The sequence below is a fragment of the Pseudorca crassidens genome, chromosome 1, assembly GCF_039906515.1.
Source record: "Pseudorca crassidens isolate mPseCra1 chromosome 1, mPseCra1.hap1, whole genome shotgun sequence".
In the NCBI taxonomy this organism is placed as follows: Eukaryota; Metazoa; Chordata; class Mammalia; order Artiodactyla; family Delphinidae; genus Pseudorca; species Pseudorca crassidens.
In genome coordinates, this window is record NC_090296.1 from 79299134 (window position 1) to 79319125 (window position 19992).

Consider the following 19992-nt stretch of genomic DNA (forward strand, 5'->3'; position numbering starts at 1 on the left):
AGCGCAGACCCCAGAGACGGGCATGAGACGCTAAGGCCGCTGCTGCTGCCACCAGCAAGAAGCCTGTGTGCGAGCACAGGTCACTATCCACATCCCCCTTCTGGGGAGCCTGTGCAGCCCGCCACTGCCAGGGTGCCGGGATCCAGGGACAACTTCCCCGGGAGAACGCACGGTGAGCCTCAGGCTGATGCAACGTCACGCCGGCCTCTGCCGCCGCAGGCTCGCCCCACTCCGTGCCCCTCCCTCCCCCCAGCCTGAGTGAGCCAGAGCCCCCGAGTCAGCTGCTCCTTTAACCCCATCCTGTCTGAGTGAGAAACAGACACCCTCCGGCGACCTACACGCAGAGGCAGGGCCAAATCCAAAGCCGAGCCCCTGGGAGCTGTGAGAACAAAGAAGAGAAAGGGAAGTCTCTCCCAGCAGCCTCAGAAGCAGCAGATTAAAGCTCCACAATCAACTCGATGTACCTGCACCTGTGGAATACATGAATAGACAATGAATCATCCCAAATTGAGGCGGTGGACTTTGAGAGCAAGATTTATGATTTTTTCCCCTTTTCCTCTTTTTGTGAGTGTGTATGTGTATGCTTCTGTGTGAGATATTGTCTGTACAGCTTTGCTTCCACCATTTGTCCTAAGGTACTATCCGTCCGTTTTTTTAAAAAAATTTTTTTCTTAATAAATATTTTAAACTTAATTACTATATTTTATTTTACTTTATCTTCTTTCTTTCTTTTTTCCTTCCTTCCATCCCTCCTTCCTTCCTTCCTCCCACCATCCCTCCCTCCTTTCTTTCTTTCCTACTTTCATTCTTTTCTTTTCTTTCTTTCTTCCTTCCTTCCTTCCTTCTTTCCTTCCTTCCTTCCTATCTTTCTTTCTTTTTTCCTACTTCTACTAATTCTTTCTCTCTACTTTTTCTCCCTTTTATCCTAAGCCGTGTGGATGAAAGGCTCTTGGTGCTGCAGCCAGGAGTCAGTGCTGTGCCTCTGAGGTGGGAGAGCCAACTTCAGGACACTGGTCAACAAGAGACCTCCCAGCTCCACATAATATCAAACAGCGAAAATCTCCCAGAGATCTCCATCTCAATGCCGGCACCCAGCTTCACTCAACGACCAGCAAGCTACAGTGCTGGACAGCCTATGCCAAGCAACTAGCAAGACAGGAACACAAGCCCACCCATTAGCAGAGAGGCTGCCTAAAATCATAATAAGTCCGCAGACACCCCAAAACACACCACCAGACATGGACCTGCCCACCAGAGAGACAAGATCCAGCCTCATCCACCAGAACACAGGCACTAGTCCCCTCCACCAGGAAGCCTACACAACCCACTGAACCAAACTTAGCCACTGGAGACAGACACCAAAAACAACGGGAACTAGGAACCTGCAGCCTGCAAAAAGGAGACCCCAAACACAGTAAGATAAGCAAAATGAGAAGACAGAAAAACACACTGCAGATGAAGGAGCAAGATGAAAACCCACCAGACCTAACAAATGAAGAGGAAATAGGCAGTCTACCTGAAAAAGAATTCAGAATAATGATGGTAAAGATGATCCAAAATCTTGGAAATAGAATAGAGAAAATGCAAGAAACATTTAACAAGGACCTAGAAGAACTAAAGATGAAACAAGCAAGGATGAACAACACAACGAATGAAATGAAAAATACTCTAGATGGGATCAATAGCAGAATAACTGAGGGAGAAGAACGGATAAGTGACCTGGAAGATAAAATAGTGGAAATAACTACTGCAGAGCAGAATAAAGAAAAAAGAATGAAAAGAACTGAGGACAGTCTCAGAGACCTCTGGGACAAAATTAAATGCACCAACATTCGTATTATAGGGGTTCCAGAAGAAGAAGAGAAAAAGAAAGGGACTGAGAAAATATTTGAAGAGATTATAGTTGAAAACTTCCCTAATATGGGAAAGGAAATAGTTAATCAAATCCAGGAAGCACAGAGAGTCCCATACAGGATAAATCCGAGGAGAAATATGCCAAGACACATATTAATCAAACTGTCAAAAATTAAATACAAAGAAAGCATATTAAAAGCAGCAAGGGAAAAATAACACACAAGGGAATCCCCATAAGGTTAACAGCTGATCTTTCAGCAGAAACTCTGCAAGCCAGAAGGGAGTGGCAGGACATATTGAAAGTGATGAAGGGGAAAAACCTGCAACCAAGATTACTCTACCCAGCAAGGATCTCATTCAGATTTGATGGAGAAATTAAAACCTTTACAGACAAGCAAAAGCTGAGACAGTTCAGCACCACCAAACCAGCTTTACAACAAATGCTAAAGGAACTTCTCTAGGCAAGAAACACAAGAGAAGGAAAAGACATACAATAACGAACCCAAAACAATTTAGAAAATGGGAATAGGAAGATACATATTGATAATTACCTTAAATGTAAATGGACTAAATGCTTCCACCAAAAGACACAGATTGGCTGAATGGATACAAAAACAAGACTCATAGATATGCTGTCTCCAAGAGACCCACTTCAGACCTAGAGACACATACAGACTGAAAGTAAGGGGATGGAAAAAGATATTCCATGCAAATGGAAACCAAAAGAAAGTTGGAGTAGCAATTCTCATATCAGACAAAATAGACTTTAAAATAAAGACTATTAGAAGAGACAAAGGACACTACATAATGATCAAGGGATCGATCCAAGAAGAAGACATAACAATTGTAAATATATATGCACCCAACATAGGAGCACCTCAATATGTAAGGCAAATACTAACAGCCATAAAAGGGGAAATCCACAGTCACACATTCATAGTAGGGGACTTTAACACCCCACTTTCACCAATGGACAGATCATCCAAAATGAAAATAAATAAGGAAACACAAGCTTTAAATGATACATTAAACAAGATGGAGTTAATTGATATTGATAGGACACTCCATCCAAAAACAACAGAATACACATTTTTCTCAAGTGCTCATGGAACATTCTCCAGCATAGATTATATCTTCGGTCACAAATCAAGCCTTGGTAAATTTAAGAAAATTGAAATTGTATCAAGTATCCTTTCCGACCACAACGCTATGAGACTAGATATCAAATACAGGAAAAGATCTGTAAAAAATACAAACACATGGAGGCTAAACAATACACTACTTAATAACGAAATGATAACTGAAGAAATCAATGAGGAAATAAAAAAATATCTAGAAACAAATGCCAATGGAGACACGATGACCCAAAACCTATGGGATGCAGCAAAAGCAGTTCTAAGAGAGACGTTTATAACAATACAAGCCCACCTTAAGAAACAGGAAACATCTCGAATAAACAACCTAACCTTGCACCTAGTGCAATTAGAGAAAGAAGAACAAAAAAACCCCCAAAGTTAGCAGAAGGAAAGAAATCATAAAAATCAGATCAGAAATAAATGAAAAAGAAATGAAGGAAACGATAGCAAAGATGAATAAAACTAAAAGCTGGTTCTTTGAGATGATAAACAAAAAAGATAAACCATTAGCCAGACTCATCAAGAAAAAAAGGAAAAAGTCTCAAATCAATAGAATTAGATATGAAAAAGGAGAAGTAACAACTGACACTGCAGAAATACAAAAGATCATGAGAGATTACTACAATCAACTCTATGCCAATAAAATGGACAACCTGGAAGAAATGGACAAATTCTTAGAAATGCACAACCTGCCAAGACTGAATCAGGAAGAAATAGAAAATATGAACAGACCAATCACAAGCACTGCAATTGAAACTGTGATTTAAAATCTTCCAACAAACAAAAGCCCAGGACCAGATGGCTTCTCAGGCGAATTCTATCAAACATTTAGAGAAGAGCTAACACCTGTCTTTCTCAAACTCTTCCAAAACACAGCAGAGGGAGGAACACTCCCAAATTCATTCTATGAGGCCACCATCACCTTGATACCAAAACCAGACAAGGATGTCACAAAGAAGGAAAAGTACAGGCCAATATCACTGATGAATATAGTTGCAAAAATCCTCAACAAAATACTAGCAAACAGAATCCAACAGCACATTAAAAGGATCATACACCATGATCAAGTGGGGTTTATTCCAGGAAGGCAAGGATTCTTCAATATATGCAAATCAATCAATGTGATACACCATAATAACAAATTGAAGGAGAAAAACCATATGATCATCTCAATAGATGCAGAGAAAGCTTTTGACAAAATTCAACACCCATTTATGATAAAAACCCTGCAGAAAGTAGCCATAGAGGGAACTTTCCTCAACATAATAAAGGCCATATATGACAAGCCCACAGCCAACATCATCCTCAATGGTGAAAAACTGAAAGCATTTCCACGAAGATCAGGAACAAGACAAGGTTGCCCACTGTCACCACTCTTATTCAACGTAGTTGTGGAAGTTTGAGCCACAGCAATCAGAGAAGAAAAGGAAATAAAAGGAATCCAAATTGGAAAAGAAGAAGTAAAGTTGTCACTGTTTGCAGATGACATGATACTATACATAGAGAGTCCTAAAGATGCTACCAGAAAACTACTAGAGCTAATCAATGAATTCGGTAAAGTTGCAGGATACAAAATTAATGCACAGAAATCTATGGCATTCCTAAACACTAATGATGAAAAATCTGAAAGTGCAATCAAGAAAACACTCCCATTTACCATTGCAACAAAAAGAATAAAATACCTAGGAATAAACCTACCTCAGGAGACAAAAGACCTGTATGCAGAAAATTATAAGACACTGATGAAAGAAATTAAAGATGATACAAATAGATGGAGAGATATACCATGTTCTTGGATTGGAAGAATCAACACTGTGAAAATGACTCTACTACCCAAAGCAATCTACAGATTCAATGCAATCCCTCTCAAACTACCACTGGCATTTTTCACAGAAGTAGAACAAAAAATTTCACAATTTGTATGGAAACACAAAAGACCCTGAATAGCCAAAGCAATCTTGAGAACGAAAAATGGAGCTGGAGGAATCAGGCTCCCTGACTTCAGACTATACTACAAAGCTACAGTAATCAAGACAGTATGGTACTGGCACAAAAACAGAAATAGAGATCAATGGAACAGGATAGAAAGCCCAGAGATAAACCCACACACATATGGTCACCTTATCTTTGATAAAGGAGGCAGGAATGTACAGTGGAGAAAGGACAGCCTCTTCAATAAGTGGTGCTAGGAAAACTGGACAGGTACATGTAAAAGTATGAGATTAGATCACTCCCTAACACCATACACAAAAATTAGCTCAAAATGGATTAAAGACCTAACTGTAAGGCCAGAAACTATCAAAATGACATAAACTATCATTTTGATAGTTTATGTCATAGGCAGAACACTCTATGACATAAATCACAGCAAGATCCTTTTTGACCCACCTCCTAGAAAACTGGAAATAAAATAATGGAATAAAATAAAATAATGGAATAAAATAAAATAATGGAATAAAAATGGAACAAAAATAAACAAATGGGACCTAATGAAACTTCAAAGCTTTTGCACAGCAAAGGAAACCATAAACAAGACCAAAAGACAACCCTCAGAATGGGAGAAAATATTTGCAAATGAAGCAACTGACAAAGGATTAATCTCCAAAATTTACAAGCAGCTCATGCATCTCAATAACAAAAAAACAGACAACCCAATCCAAAAATGGGCAGAAGACCTAAATAGACATTTCTCCAAAGAAGATATACAGACTGCCAACAAACACATGAAAGAATGCTCAACATCATTAATCATTAGAGAAATGCAAATCAAAACTACAATGAGATATCATCTCACACCAGTCAGAATGGCCATCATCAAAAAAATCTAGAAACAATAAATGCTGGAGAGGGTGTGGAGAAAAGGGAACACTCTTGCACTGCTGGTGGGAATGTGAATTGGTACAGCCACTATGGAGAACAGTATGGAGGTTCCTTAAAAAACTACAAATAGAACTACTGTATGACCCAGCAATCCCACTACTGGGCATGTACCCTGAGAAAACCGTAATTCAAAAAGAGTCATGTACCAAAATGTTCATTGCAGCTCTATTTACAATAGCCCAGAGATGGAAACAACCTAAGTGCCCGTCATTGGATGAATGGATAAAGAAGATGTGGCACATATATACAATGGAATATTACTCAGCCATAAAAAGAAACGAAATTGAGCTATTTGTAATGAGGTGGATAGACCTAGAATCTGTCATACAGAGTGAAGTGAGTCAGAAAGAGAAAGACAAATACCATATGCTAACACATATATATGGAATTTAAGAAAAAATAATGTCATGAAGAACCTGGGCGTAAGACAGGAATAAAGACACAGACCTACAAGAGAACGTACTTGAGGATATGGGGAGGGGGAAGGGTGAGCTCTGACAAAGTGAGAGAGAGGCATGGACATATATACACTACCAAACGTAAGGTAGATAGCTAGTGGGAAGCAGCCGCATAACACAGGGAGATCAGCTCGGTGCTTTGTGACTGCCTAGAGGGGTGGGATAGGGAGGGTGGGAGGGAGGGAGACCCAAGAGGGAAGAGATATGGGAACATATGTATATGTATAAGTGATTCACTTTGTTATAAAGCAGAAACTAACACACCATTGTAAAGCAATTATACCCCAATAAAGATGTTTAAAAAAAAAAAAGTATCGGTGATTCCAGTCCTTGCATCAAAAAAACTAGAAATCATTACTAAAATGGGTTCATATTTGCAAAGTCCTAAGAACAATGTCTCCTGTGTAGTAAACATTATATAATTTTTAAATTAGAAAAATACACATTATAGGTCTTTGATATGTCAAAATCAACATATAAAGATAATTCGAGCTGAAAAATACCAAAGCTCAGTCTATTGCAGGACAGGCCAGGGGGAGCCACATCACTAAGAGCAGGTTAGAAGGTCTTCTTGACCAGAAATTCAAGCGCTAGAGGTAGTACAAAAGGAGGAAGTACAACACAAAGGGCAAGACTCTGAGGTCAGGTTTCTGATTGACCCATGAGGTAGATTAACTCTTCCTATGATTAATATCTTTCGGGTTCCATGGTACCCGTACTGAGAAACCTGGTTTCAAACAAGTCTGGTTGAGTTAGTTGTATAATATTCTAGGGGGTGTTGCTAGATTCATTCAGTAGATGCCTTAAGCATATGTACATGCTTGAAATTCAGTGGATTTCTTATAACAGAGGTTATCTGAGAACAGTAAAAATCATTAACATTCAATCTATGATTTCTGAGGATCTATGCATTTTTTCAATAAAAATAACGATAGGGTAACAGTGGAAAGTTGGTCTGTAGATGCTCTAAAAACCATATGAGGGGTTATTTTTAGAAGCTTTCCAAGGAGTTTCCGAAATCAGTTCTATCTTTTGACAGGTTCTTATAATTAAGAAGTTCCCTGGTAAGATAAGCCATGAAATCTTAGGAAGAGTAGAATATACTAAGTGGAGAAAAAGTATTTAATTATAATTGTAACAGTGTTGTGAAGGTTTAGTGCTCTTTCCCTAAGCTGGAGTGCCACACATAAACGTCTGGTGTTTTGTCCTGTATTGTACAGTAATTTTTGTTGTGTGTTGACATTCCCTGGCTTCACTGCAGCTCCCTGCGCTAGCAGTGCCTGTCTAGAGTAGTATTCGGTAAATACTAGCTGAACGAATAGGCAACAAATGAATAGACTGGCAAGAAAGATGGTGCCAATTTCCTAATCTTTACTCAACTCTAAATAGTGGGAGCTGACCCTCTTTGTTCCTCTCAGACTGGCACCAAAAAAACTGTATTGTTTGGTTTTTTTCTGGGTAGTATGACCTTTTCAGAGAAGGAGGTCTCCACAATTAGACAAGCCACAAAATATAAACTGATTTAAACTGGAGATTTAGGGGAAAAGACCACCAAGAGTTGAAAAGGTTAAATACTTTATCAGGAAAGGTAAGCTATGTCTTATAGAAGAAAGCCTTCCATGGAAACAGAAAAGGAATATTCTGTCTTGCCAGCTTTTAATTCTTGGGAGGATAAATTAAAAAAATATATTATCCTTAGGAAAATAATGAGTACAACTATAGCAATGAAATCATCTTCATTTTATTAATTTACTTTAAAAATTTTAAGAGGGCTTCCCTGGTGGTGCAGTGGTTGAGAGTCCGCCTGCCAATGCAGGGGACACGGGTTCGTGCCCCGGTCCAGGAAGATCCCACATGCTGCAGATCAGCTGGGCTCGTGAACCATGGCCGCTGAGCCTGCGCGTCCGGAGCCTGTGCTCCGCAACGGGAGAGGCCACAACAGTGAGAGGCCCGCGTACCGCAAAAAAAAAAAAAAAAAAAAAAAATAATTAAGAGAGTGAATTAAGACATTATTTTCCCATTAAAGAATGTTTCCATTTTAAGCTTGGAGAAATACCAGGTTTTTCTTGCCACATGGTAAGTGATTCTTATAGTTACAGCCATTAGAAATTCCCCATCATTCCTGAGTAGGTAATTATTACTTGAAATAGCTCTTTCAGAGTGATTATTATGAAATGTACCTATCTTCTGTTGATGTGCTGCTTTATTTATCTCATGTTAAAAGATCCTTAGGAACCTTTCTATCATTAATGAACAAATTTCATTTTACAGATACATCCATTAGTTGCCAAGGATAATTCTGATCTGATTAAAGGATAACCATGTAAGACCACTAATTACATACTAAATGCTTAGGATTGTACATTGTTAAAGACCTTACATCTCCAGACCCATTATCTTTTTTCTCTTGGTAGAAGACAATACATGAGAGCCTTAAATAGTGGATGGATCCATCCGTCTAGACCAAAGGAAAAGAGGGCTAGAAAAAATAAGTATACAGTTTGAGGAATCCTTCCACTCAAGGATCGATGTAGATATTATGAAATAACAAAATACCACAAATCTCTTTGAGATGGAGGGAAGCTCATTAAAAAGGAGAACATTTGGGACTTCCCTGGAGGTCCAAGTGGTTAAGACTCTGTGCTTCCACTAAAGAGGACACGGTTCAATCCCTGGTCAGGGGAACTAAGATCCCACATGCTGCACAGCGCAGCCAGAAAACAAACATACAAAAAACCCATTCTTGGATAATTATGATCTCAAATGAGTTATTTAAGGAAACAAACATGACAAAATATTTCTTATATCTATGAAGTGTTTCTCAGAAGGATGAAAGTTGTTATAATTTTCATAATAGTTATTTTCTGTCATTATGATCATAAATAGAATTTATGTGTTTGCATGAGGGGCAATAAATACTGGAGAGGCAGGCTGACTCTTAGGAAAATATATGTGTAGATTGCAAACCCCTTGAAAGCAGAGACCTCATTCATCTCACTCCCTATCCTCAGAGCCTGAAGTTCATCCTGATAAATGTTGTTAATCAATAAATACTTGCGGAATGTATAACAAATTAATATGTATCAAGTTTTCTGATCTCACTGGAGAATCTTAGTGGAGAATCCACAACCTACAAATGTGCTGAATTCCAAAAGCATTTTGAGGCATATTGTTTGCAACTTAAAATATATTTCTCCACAGAAAAAGCCATTATGGATGGTACAGGGGTTGGCAGGCCAGCTCATGAAAGTCACTTCATCTACAATGTAGCAGAAACAGTATACATTTGAAATGAACAAGTAACAGAAAAAAAAATACTGCAGCAATAAAACCAAGATAGAAATAATAAAATTGAATAAAACCTTAAAATTTTCTTGTCCCTCAGTGCTTGAAGAGAAGCAGATTTAAGTATGAGAAGAAGAGATGTATGGAAACTGTCATGGAGACGCTTGTATTCTCGAGGAATTTAGAAGCTGATGGCTTTTTAAAAATTATGTAGAATTCCCCTTCAAAACATAATTCTGCTTATCCATGATAAAAGTCTTTGAATAACACTATTTTAACTCTTACGAGCTAAGATGAAAGTGCCTTTTAAAATTCAAAAATAGAATGGTGAAAAGAGGAAAAGAAACAAACATGTGAAGAAAAATCAAGTAAACGGAACAGCAACAACAGAGATGAGAATATGGTAATACGAATTAATGTAGTACCCTCTGTACTCAGGTACTGAGGATAAAAAAAATGCATGAAACACAGTCCCTGCCCTCAAGAAACTTCAAGCGTAGTAAGGTGAGTCGAACTCATAAGCAACTAAGTGCAACAGTTGTGATAAAGACTGTGAAAAAGTAACTAGGCTATGTGGAGCCAGAAAAAAAAAAAAAAAAAAAAAAGAAGGTGGCCAGAGCCTCCCGAAGGGTTCCTCAAAGACTTGTGGTGAATCCTGAAGGAGGAGCAGGTATTTTACAGGCAGACGGAGAGAGTCAGAACAGTCCAGGTTCTGGGAACACTGGGAGCAATGAAAGTGCACTGAGTACAGAGGCTGAGAGGAGAGAAGGAATGTGCCAGGAGACAGAAATGGAGGGGTGAGCCAGGTGGGACTGTGGTCCCCATGTGAAGCAGCCTGCCTTATCCTACAGATGACTGGAAATCTGAGGAGGGATTTAAACAGGGGAATAACATCATCAAATGGGCATTTTGGTTTTTTTTTTAATTAAAAAATTTTTTTAATTTATTTTTTGGCTGTGCTGGGTGTTCATTGCTGCATGCAGTCTTTCTCTAGTTGTGGCGAGCGGGGGCTACTCTTCGTTGTGGTGCACGGGCTTCTCATTGCGGTGGCTTCTCTTGTTGTGGAGCATGGGCTCTAGGCGCGTGGGCTTCAGTCGTTGCAGCACGTGGGCTCAGTAGTTGTGGCTCGCGGGCCATAGAGCACAGTCTCAGCAGTTGTGGTGCACAGGCTTAGTTGCTCCGTGGCATGTGGGATCTTCCCAGACCAGGGCTCGAACCCATGTCCCCTGAATTGGCAGGCAGATTGTTAACCACTGTGGCACCAGGGAATTCCTCAAAGGGGCATTTTAGAAAGATCACTCTGGCAGCATTATGGAGGATAGATTGGAGGTATGAAATACTGGTGGCAGGGAAACCTGATAGAAAACTGCAAGAGAATGAAACCTGGGAGTAAATAGCAGGGCTAATTATAGAGAGTTTGGAGAGCCGTTTGGTCTGTTCTCATCCTCCTGAGGGCCTCAGATTCAGACTCTTGATGTTGTCTCCTAATGAGGTTATCCACACTGTCATTGAGACTCATTTTCAGGATTGAACATTTAAAATACAAATTTGGCTACAAATTTTGTAACCTCATTTTAACACATTTAGAAATTTTAACATACCGGGAGTCTCAATAAATGGAAGGGTTCTGAGTCCCTCTGTATCTCGGAGAAGCCTGCTAACTTGCTGTGTGTGTTTTGTGCACAATCTTCTTGGCGATACAGAATGGAAGGGATAGAGAAGAGATGCAAACTAGGAAGTTCCCATAACCAGCACCAATTTAGCTTTGTTGCAGTGGGGAAAGGAAAGTGTACATCCCTTTACTCACAAGTTGATGTTTGCAAGTTGGTTGTTCATAGCTGGGAAGTGTCTGAACTGCTGTTAAATAATTCTTTCTCTATCTACTTATAATATAGATGGATGTCCTGGATTTGAAATATTTAGTAAAAGGTATTATGCTTCTCTAAATTACTTTCCATTGTCCTGACCTAGAAGACTGACTTTGAGAAATGACCTAGAGTTAATTGTTTTTAGACTAAATTATTGAAAGTGATTTATTTCTCTTATATTTATGTATCTGGTTCTATGCCTTTTTAATGCCCTACAAAAAAACATTATAATCTTCTGACAAAAAAACTTAAAAAGTATTTTGTAGTTGTTGAGCATCACGAATGAAATTTTCTTTTAATTTTTGCTTTCTAAACATTTGATTAGCTATTGTTGAAAGGAGGACTAGACATGGGCAAAATTAGTTAGGGGCTATTTATTTCTAGATAATTATAGCACAATCACTCTGATGAAAAAATGTAAATATCAACAGTAGATTTAAAGAGTTGCGTTTCGGAGTTTTTAAAAAATATTCATTCACTAAATGCAGTTGGTTATTAGCACATTGCTAAATGATTAAAATATACCTAAATGTAACAGTGTCATCTGTCATTCACAAAAGGCCTATAAATCTAATATCTACAAAAATAAAAATATACCTTCAGAACAAAGTGGCATGGTTTTAAGGCCAAACTTGAGGGAAGTAAAATATCACAATTTAGTCTTATATAAATTCAGCCTCTAAATAAATCTAATTTATGCCTTCTGAGCTCAGTTGTCCTTGACACATAGAAAACATCTCTCTCTTCAGAAAAAAAACACTTCTTCCTTCTCGTGTATGACTGATCTTTATCCATGTGGGAGAAAGTGATAAAAATAATAGAAGTATTACAGTATTAAGATGAAGGGAGAGGATCTTTATATTGTTTTTTTTTAAATAAATTTTATTTATTTATTTTTGGCTGCATTGGATCTTTGTTGCTGTGCACAGGCTTTCTCTAGTTGCTGTGAGCAGGGGCTACTCTTCATTGCAGTGCACGGGCTTCTCATCGTGATAGCTTCTCTTGTTGTGGAGCATGGGCTCTAGGCACACAGGCTTCAGTAGTTGTGGCACACGGGCTCAGTAGTTGTGGCTCATGGGCTCTAGAGCACAGGCTCAGTAGTTGTGGTGCATGGGCTTAGTTGCTCCACGGCGTGTGGGATCTCCCTAGACCAGGGCTCGAACCCGTGTCCCCTGCATTGGCAGGCAGATTCTTAACTACTATGCCACTAGGGAAGTCCCTTCATATTTTTAAAGTGAGCCATTTCACAACAAGCCAAGGACACAGAAAAGCTCTTTGTCTTTTGAAACATTTGACTTTATGTCCAATGCTCTAAGCCTCTGGATAAGGATCACTTCTTTCCTCCTCCTCTGCTTCTGCATTGGACATCCTCTAGGTAGCTTGGGTACTGAGGGGACCAAGAAAAAGAGGCCATGGACTGTATGCTAATTAGTTGTTTAGGTCTGAGACAATTAGTAGTTTAGATCTAAGGATCTTCAAGGAATCATCAAGCTGAGTAAGACTTGGATAGTTGATATTGAAACAGAGATAAAGTTGTACAGAAATATTTATTGACAGAATGCATAAATAACCCCAAGATCCTTCTTTCAATATTTGAATTGGTATTGATCAGTAGTAATTTTTAGCACACTTTAAAGAGTTTAAACTATTTCCCTCATCAGGTCAGTTTCTTGTTTCTTGTTTTTTTTTTTTTTTCAGGTTAGTTTCTTGATCTAGAATTCCTGTATGAAAGTTGCCCTAGGAATGGTCATCTATGAAGCATAGAACTCCCCATGAAGGAAATTCTGGTCCTCTTTTATGTTTAAATATGTTCTCTTCACCAGACATTTCTAGGGCGGGTCGGGAATTGTTACTCTCAGGTATGCTGCCTTACTTAGCTTTTGGCATTTTTTTTGCCGAGACCCACTCATAGCTCCCTTAAGAGAAACAATGAAGTGATTAGTTATAGTATCCCACACCTCACTAATGTGTGACTCAAATTTTGTGGCATAAATTTTCAAGCAGTAGTTTCATATTTTTCCTCTGCTGTTGTTTAAAAAATTGGAGTCAGCATTACTTCTTATTCAAGTTAGAGAAAAAAACCAGAAAGGTCTTATCTGCAGAACAATTCACATAGAATCACTTAATATATTGCCTCTACTTCTGCAACACTCAAAAAATCAGAGTCTCTACAATGGTTGCAGTGAAGCAAGCAGTCTCCTGAGTATAGAAGCAGTATAGTACTGCTTCTATCAGCTGACCTTCCTTCTTTTACTTCTTTCATATGATAGTGATTGACTAGATCCTGACAAGAGGAAGTTGTGGTTTTATGATGATCATTCTGCAAGTATATATTAAACATCTGTCCATCATGGTGGGAAGGACTAACTTACTTTTGGGTATTCAACTCACTGGGTATTTTAAACGTCAGGTTACTCTTAACACAAAAGTACAGAGGCTGGGACTTCCCTGGTGGCGCAATGGTTAAGAAGCTACCTGCCAATGCAGGCGACACGGGTTCGATCCCTGGTCCAGGAAGCTCCCACATGCTGCGGAGCAACTAAGCCCACACACCACAACTACTGAGCCTGCGCTCTAGAGACTGCAAGCTACAGTTACTGAGCCCATGTGCCACGACTACTGAAGCCCGTACACCTAGAGCCTGTGCTCTGCAACAAGAGAAGCCACTGCAATGAGAAGCCCGCGCAGCGCAACCAAGAGTAGCCCCCCACTTGCTGCAACTAGAGAAAGCCTGCATGCAGCAACGAAGACCCAATGCAGCCAAAAATAAAATAAAATAATTTATTTTTTAAAAAAAGTACAGAGGCTAACGTAACAAAAGTAGTTCCAAATTTTAAGATTTATCTCATGAGTCACATTCACTGGCCTCAGCCCATCTTTACATCAAAAAAATCTGATACTAAGTATGGATTCTAGATTCTGAAGCCTATGAATTATGAATAAAATCTGAACTATGGAAAGCAGAACAACTTTCTAAAATGTTACTATTTACCAGAGACATTTGCACTCAGATCTTTCCTCTAATCTAGCAGTTCCCCAGTGTTATGGCTGGGAGGAAGCCAATTTCAAGGATCTAGTACACAAAGAACTATTTACTGAGACATATGCAATGCTTTCACTATGAAATAAACAGGAGTTACATGACTAATAAAGGTTTTGACAGTAAGAAATGAGACTTACTTGTCTTTAGCACTCTCACACTATGGAATGCAGTGGCAATACCTTTGCTACTTATTATAGTGCAATTCCTCCCATCGTTTTGGGAACCCATAATGTTCTTAATTTAGTCTCATATTCCACCTTTACATATATGCCTTTATATTGTCTTCCAAAAGGTGAAAATCTATTACCTTATACGTTTTTAAAATGATGCACAAGTCTCCTATATTTTACCAATGACAGTGTAATTCTCTGTCTGCCAGGTTGCAAACAGTTATTTTGACTCTTTCCCCTACTTCACAAAATTCTGGCAGCTTGTCTTTCACTAATTTCCTCAAATATAGATCCTACTTTAGGCCTTTCATCATCTTACCTCTCCCAGGGCAGTCATTCTCAAACTGTGCGTGCATATTAAAAAATACACAGGAAACTCATAACATTCAGATTCTTGATCCCAGGCTTAGATGACACTCAGCAAGTCTTAGGAAAGGCACAGGAAACTGGATTTTAATAAATCACTTAAATAGAATCCATTGCCCAGATTTTGAGAAATTTTATTCTACAGTCTTCTCATCTCTTTTGTGTCTTATAAACCATTTCTAAATAAGAATCCTAAAGGGGCTTCCCTGGTGGCACAGTGGTTGAGAGTCCGCCTGCCAATGCAGGGGACACGGGTTCGTGCCCCGGTCCGGGAAGATCCCACATGCCGCGGAGCGGCTGGGCCCGTGAGCTATGGCCGCTGAGCCTGCGTGTCCGGAGCCTGTGCTCCGCAACAGGAGAGGCTACAGCAGTGAGAGGCCCGCGTACCGCAAAAAGAAAAAAAAGAATCTAAAGATTATATCATGTTTGTTCACCTACTTACGCCTTCAACTATTCATTGAGCACCCAATGTGTGTTAAGTACTGTTTGAGGTATTGGGTTTATGGTATTGACCAAAACAAACATCACTGACCTCATGGAATTCAGTTTTTGTTTCCCCACATTTAAGAAGGATCCTCTATAACATCATGTTTGATCCAAACTTCTTGAAGCTGATGTTGAAGATCCTAGTTGATCATATCTCATAACTATCATTCAAAAAAGATGCTCCCCTCTAGTCAGGTGTTTCCTCTTCCTCTTCCTCAGCCTTACTGTCTCCATAGCAACTCCATCCACTTCTGGTTGTCGGTCCTATTATTCTCCATCAGGAATATTGTGCAGTGTTGTGGACAGGGCATAGAGATGGGAAAGGAAGTTTCATTCATTCATTCAACACATACTGAGAGCCAAGCACTGTTCTAGATATGAGAGAATTTAGCAGTGAACAAGTGAAGATAAGTATACAAACAAAAAAACAAAAAGAAATATCAGATAAATTCCATGCAGTGTATGATGACAGTGACCTAGCAACTACTTTATACTGGGTAAAGAATATCTATATTGGGTAAAGAATATATATATTGGGTAAAGAATATAGTGACATTTCGGCTGAGAGCTGAATGACAAAGATAAGCGGCCATGCAAAGTTTAGGGAGAAAAACATCACAGGCAGAAGGAACAGCTAGTGCTAATAAGGCTTTCAGGTGAAAATGTGGGTTAGAAGATTATAAGGAAGGCCAGTTTGGCTGGTGCACAGTAGGAGAAGATAAAGTGGTAAAGGCTAGGGTCAAAGAGGTTCACATGAGCCAGATGACGTAGGGGCAGAAGTAGGGGCCATGATGTGATTTGATTTATGTTTCCACAAAGCTCTCTTCTGGTGGTGTGTGGGAACTGGATTGTGGAGAGGCAAGAGAGATCAAATAGGCACTACTGTAGTAGTTCAGGGCTTAGTTGATGACGGTATTTGGATAGGCAGTAGCACAAATGGACAGAAATGGACAGAGTGGGCATATGCTCTGGAAGTAGCGTCAAGGAGCCTGGGGATGTATTAGATGTGGCGGTGCAAGGCAGGACTCAAAGAAACTTCCTGGATTTTCTTCACTTGAGTAACTGGCTGGCTGTTCATATCAATTACTGATGCAGAGAAGACTGTAGAGGGAGCAGGTTCTGGGTGAGGAGGGTGATCATCAAAAGCCCAAATGGTTGGTGATGTAGCTGAAAAATAGGCTACTGTGGCCAGACTGCAAAAGGCTTACAGTAAGAGCTAAGAAATTTGAACTCTGTCTGAATTGTGACTTAGGAAACATACTATGGCATTGGTGTGTAGGATGGGCTGGAAGGGGTAGAAATCACATGCCTGCAGTAGGATTTGGGGAGGGATATAAGAGAGAGTCAAAAGACAAGAATAATTATAAAAGCGCCAAAGAGAGTTAGGAAAAGAGATCAAACAAAATACAGATAGAAAATACAAGTGTTTATTTGAAGATGGAAGGAGTAAGAGTAGAGTAGGATTCACCTTAGAAGGCTCCTTGGTTGGTAGTTTTGAGAAAAGATTGCAGAGGACAGAAAGCAGAAAGTACAGCGAGCTCCTGGGGGAAGGACTGAGCCTGCTCCAAAGGGCTGTGCTTGGGTCCCACAAACAAATTGGCTTGGAGAAGAACCTGGCTTGAAAGAAGAGAGCTGACTTTGTGATCTACATTTGGTCATTCCCTCCATTGGTGGCAAGAGAACGTGTGTGTGTTTGTGTGAGAAAAGCAACCTCATTTATGTTCTAGTTACCACACATCTTTTCACCATAGAAAAAAACTGGCAACCTTAGGCTATCGGATAAAACTTATATATTTGTAGCATTTTCAGAGCTTGAAATATTGTTTCATAAAACGGGAAAATTTTACTCACTTTCATGAGTTCTATTGCCAGCGAACAGTGTGTCCTAAACGGATGTTGGTAAAGAGGATCTTCGTCACATCAAGGGAGAAAAACTGTTGTTCTTTATGAGAAAATGTTTCCAGTTTACAACTAATTTTATTTTTCTGACTGAATTTTCTTTCTCCGATATAACAGGCTAGATCAAATAAGAACCCTGCATCTATAACGTAGAAAATCTAGTCAGGGAAAATTATCAGAGAGAAAGCAAATGATGATGCAAATCGATATGCTTACTTTGTGCTCCCTTATCCTTCATTTTCCACTTGTCTTCACCAAAACCTCACCATTGGAGCTAAATTAATCACTGGGATAAGATTTTTTTTCTAAAGGGACAAATTTTGGCTCATTTGTGTCCATCTCGAAAGCAGCTGCTTCTTTCCTATATGAGCCATTTTCTGAATAAGCGATTTTTTTTTTGGTTGACAAGCTGAGGGATTTTGCCTTAGTCAATAGTTGGCATTATCATCAAATAGGAGGCAAATTAGTCACTGAAAATGAATTAATATCTTGCAGAACTGGAGTTATTTATGCTCTGAGCGATAAACTTGGGGACTGTCAATCAGCACACTGAAAGAATCTGTAAATGAGATGCACGCATCCCTGTTGGAGATCATCCAGGAATGATGGAGGACAGGACAGCTGTCAGAAGACTGGCTTCATTTGTTCGCTTGCACCTTCCTTCCTCTTTTTCCTTTCTTCATTCCCTTCTTAACCTTCCATTCCCCTTCCTCTCTTTCCTACCTTCCATTCTTCCCACGTATTGATGATTTGTTCTGTGCTAAGTGTCAGGGATATCCTTAAGGAGACATGTCCCCCACCTTTAACAATCTCGTGGGGAAAAGAAGACATCAGACATCATTAGAGTATAATGTATTAAATACAAAAATAAATGTCTATAAAAATGTTTTAAAGTACAGAGAAGGAAGACCTTAACTTGTCCCATAGGGGTTAGGAGGGCCTCACAGAAAAATAAATATGAATTTGCCAGGTGGACAAGGCAGTATTTTAGGGAGAAGAAAAGTACGTATAAAACCATGGATTTGGGGAAAAATATGATCATTGCTATCACAACAGTCACAAAAACAACTAACGTGTGATGCACTTACTATGTGCCAGGCACCATGTTATAAGCTTTTCATAAAGTAACGCTTTTAATCTTTACAACCGCCCTAAAGGGTAAGTATTATTCTATTTTTCTGATGAGGATATCAGATCCCAGATGGTTAAGAAATTTGCCCCAAAGAAGAACTGGTGTATGTTTACAGAGTTGCAACCGCTTCAGTGTGTTGGTGCGTGAAGGATGTGGTGGAAAATGTCAAGAGGTGGGGTTCGAAAGATCTCCTGGCGTGTGTGTAATAAACACTAAGCTGTATTACAGAAAAGGACTCAGGTTCATTCTTAAGCAGAACACATTTGTCCATCTATTCCTCTGTCTGTGCATCTACTCATTCATTAAATATATATACATAGAGGATTTTAAGCAGCACACAGAAGTCATACACTGAGTGAGTAAAAATGAGAGTGAAAGAAGAGAAAAGATGAGGGAGAGGATAGGAATAAGGCTAGCTGAGCAGACATCGGTGAACCTTGGCAGACACTAGAGCTATTTTACATCTCTGTGTGGACGTTAAAAAAACAATTTAGGAGAGAAAGCCAAGCTACCCCCTGAGTGAGCCGAAATTGTACCCACTGGAAAGGCCAGGATATTTCAAAAGAATGATTTTGGAGTCATTTAATCAGATGGACAGATGGGTCATAGAGGCCATAATGTCCTATTTCTTACAGCATAGTGGGTATGATTTTCATTTGAAAAGTTTTTTTTTCTTTTTTTAAAGGAGATATTACCAGATGCCACCTTCACCAAAACACAGTCTTAATAAAGTACTCATGTAATGCCTGCCTTTAATAATTCTACTGCCTGAATATTTGCCAAGATGACTTATTTGTGACGTTTATACCAATCCAAATAAATAAGTTAACTTACTGGTTGGCTTGTTATTTTTAAACACCACCTAACAAATACACTAACTTTGGTTTTAGAATGGTTGACATGTAACCTTTCCTTTTGGCAGTGATTAGCTATCAGGGGCAGTTGCCTGTTCAGGCTGTTCTGAGTTTGCAAGACTTAAATTGCATTAGCCAAATAGTTTCTGTTATAAGGTAGTTTTAATTGAGTATATCCAGACATGCTTCTCAGATTGTTTAGAAAGAAGTTCAAAAGAAGAGGGTAACACAAACTATGAAAAAGTAAAGTGCTGTGTTAAAAGACCATCCTGAGTAACACTAACTCTTGTGTCAGTAATCTATTTCTGTGTACATATAGGGATAGGGTGAGGAGAGTGGTATATGTTGAGCTCCTATTTCTTGACCCATAACTAATTCCTGTCCACAGAGGCAAAAGTTGATAAAAGCTGCACGTAATCTGAAAGTGCTTCTGGTAGATATCGCATGAAGTGGTGAATGGCAGGACAGTGTGGTGGCTGTTTGTAGCACAATAGCTAAGTTTAAGGGCCTGCGTAACTACGGCCAGTAATTGGTCAGGCATGTGGGTTGTGTATGATTTGG

The 19992-nt window shown here is 39.3% G+C and overlaps 1 protein-coding gene and 1 long non-coding RNA gene across 7 annotated transcripts in view; one reads left to right on the forward strand and one right to left on the reverse strand.

Moving 5' to 3' along the window:
* LOC137226935 (uncharacterized) overlaps positions 1–19992 on the forward strand; it is a 140924-nt gene that overhangs the window by 118574 nt on the left and 2358 nt on the right. The window lies entirely within an intron of this gene.
* LOC137226919 (uncharacterized) overlaps positions 1–19992 on the reverse strand; it is a 261239-nt gene that overhangs the window by 30653 nt on the left and 210594 nt on the right. The gene's annotated exons all lie outside the window — the stretch shown is intronic.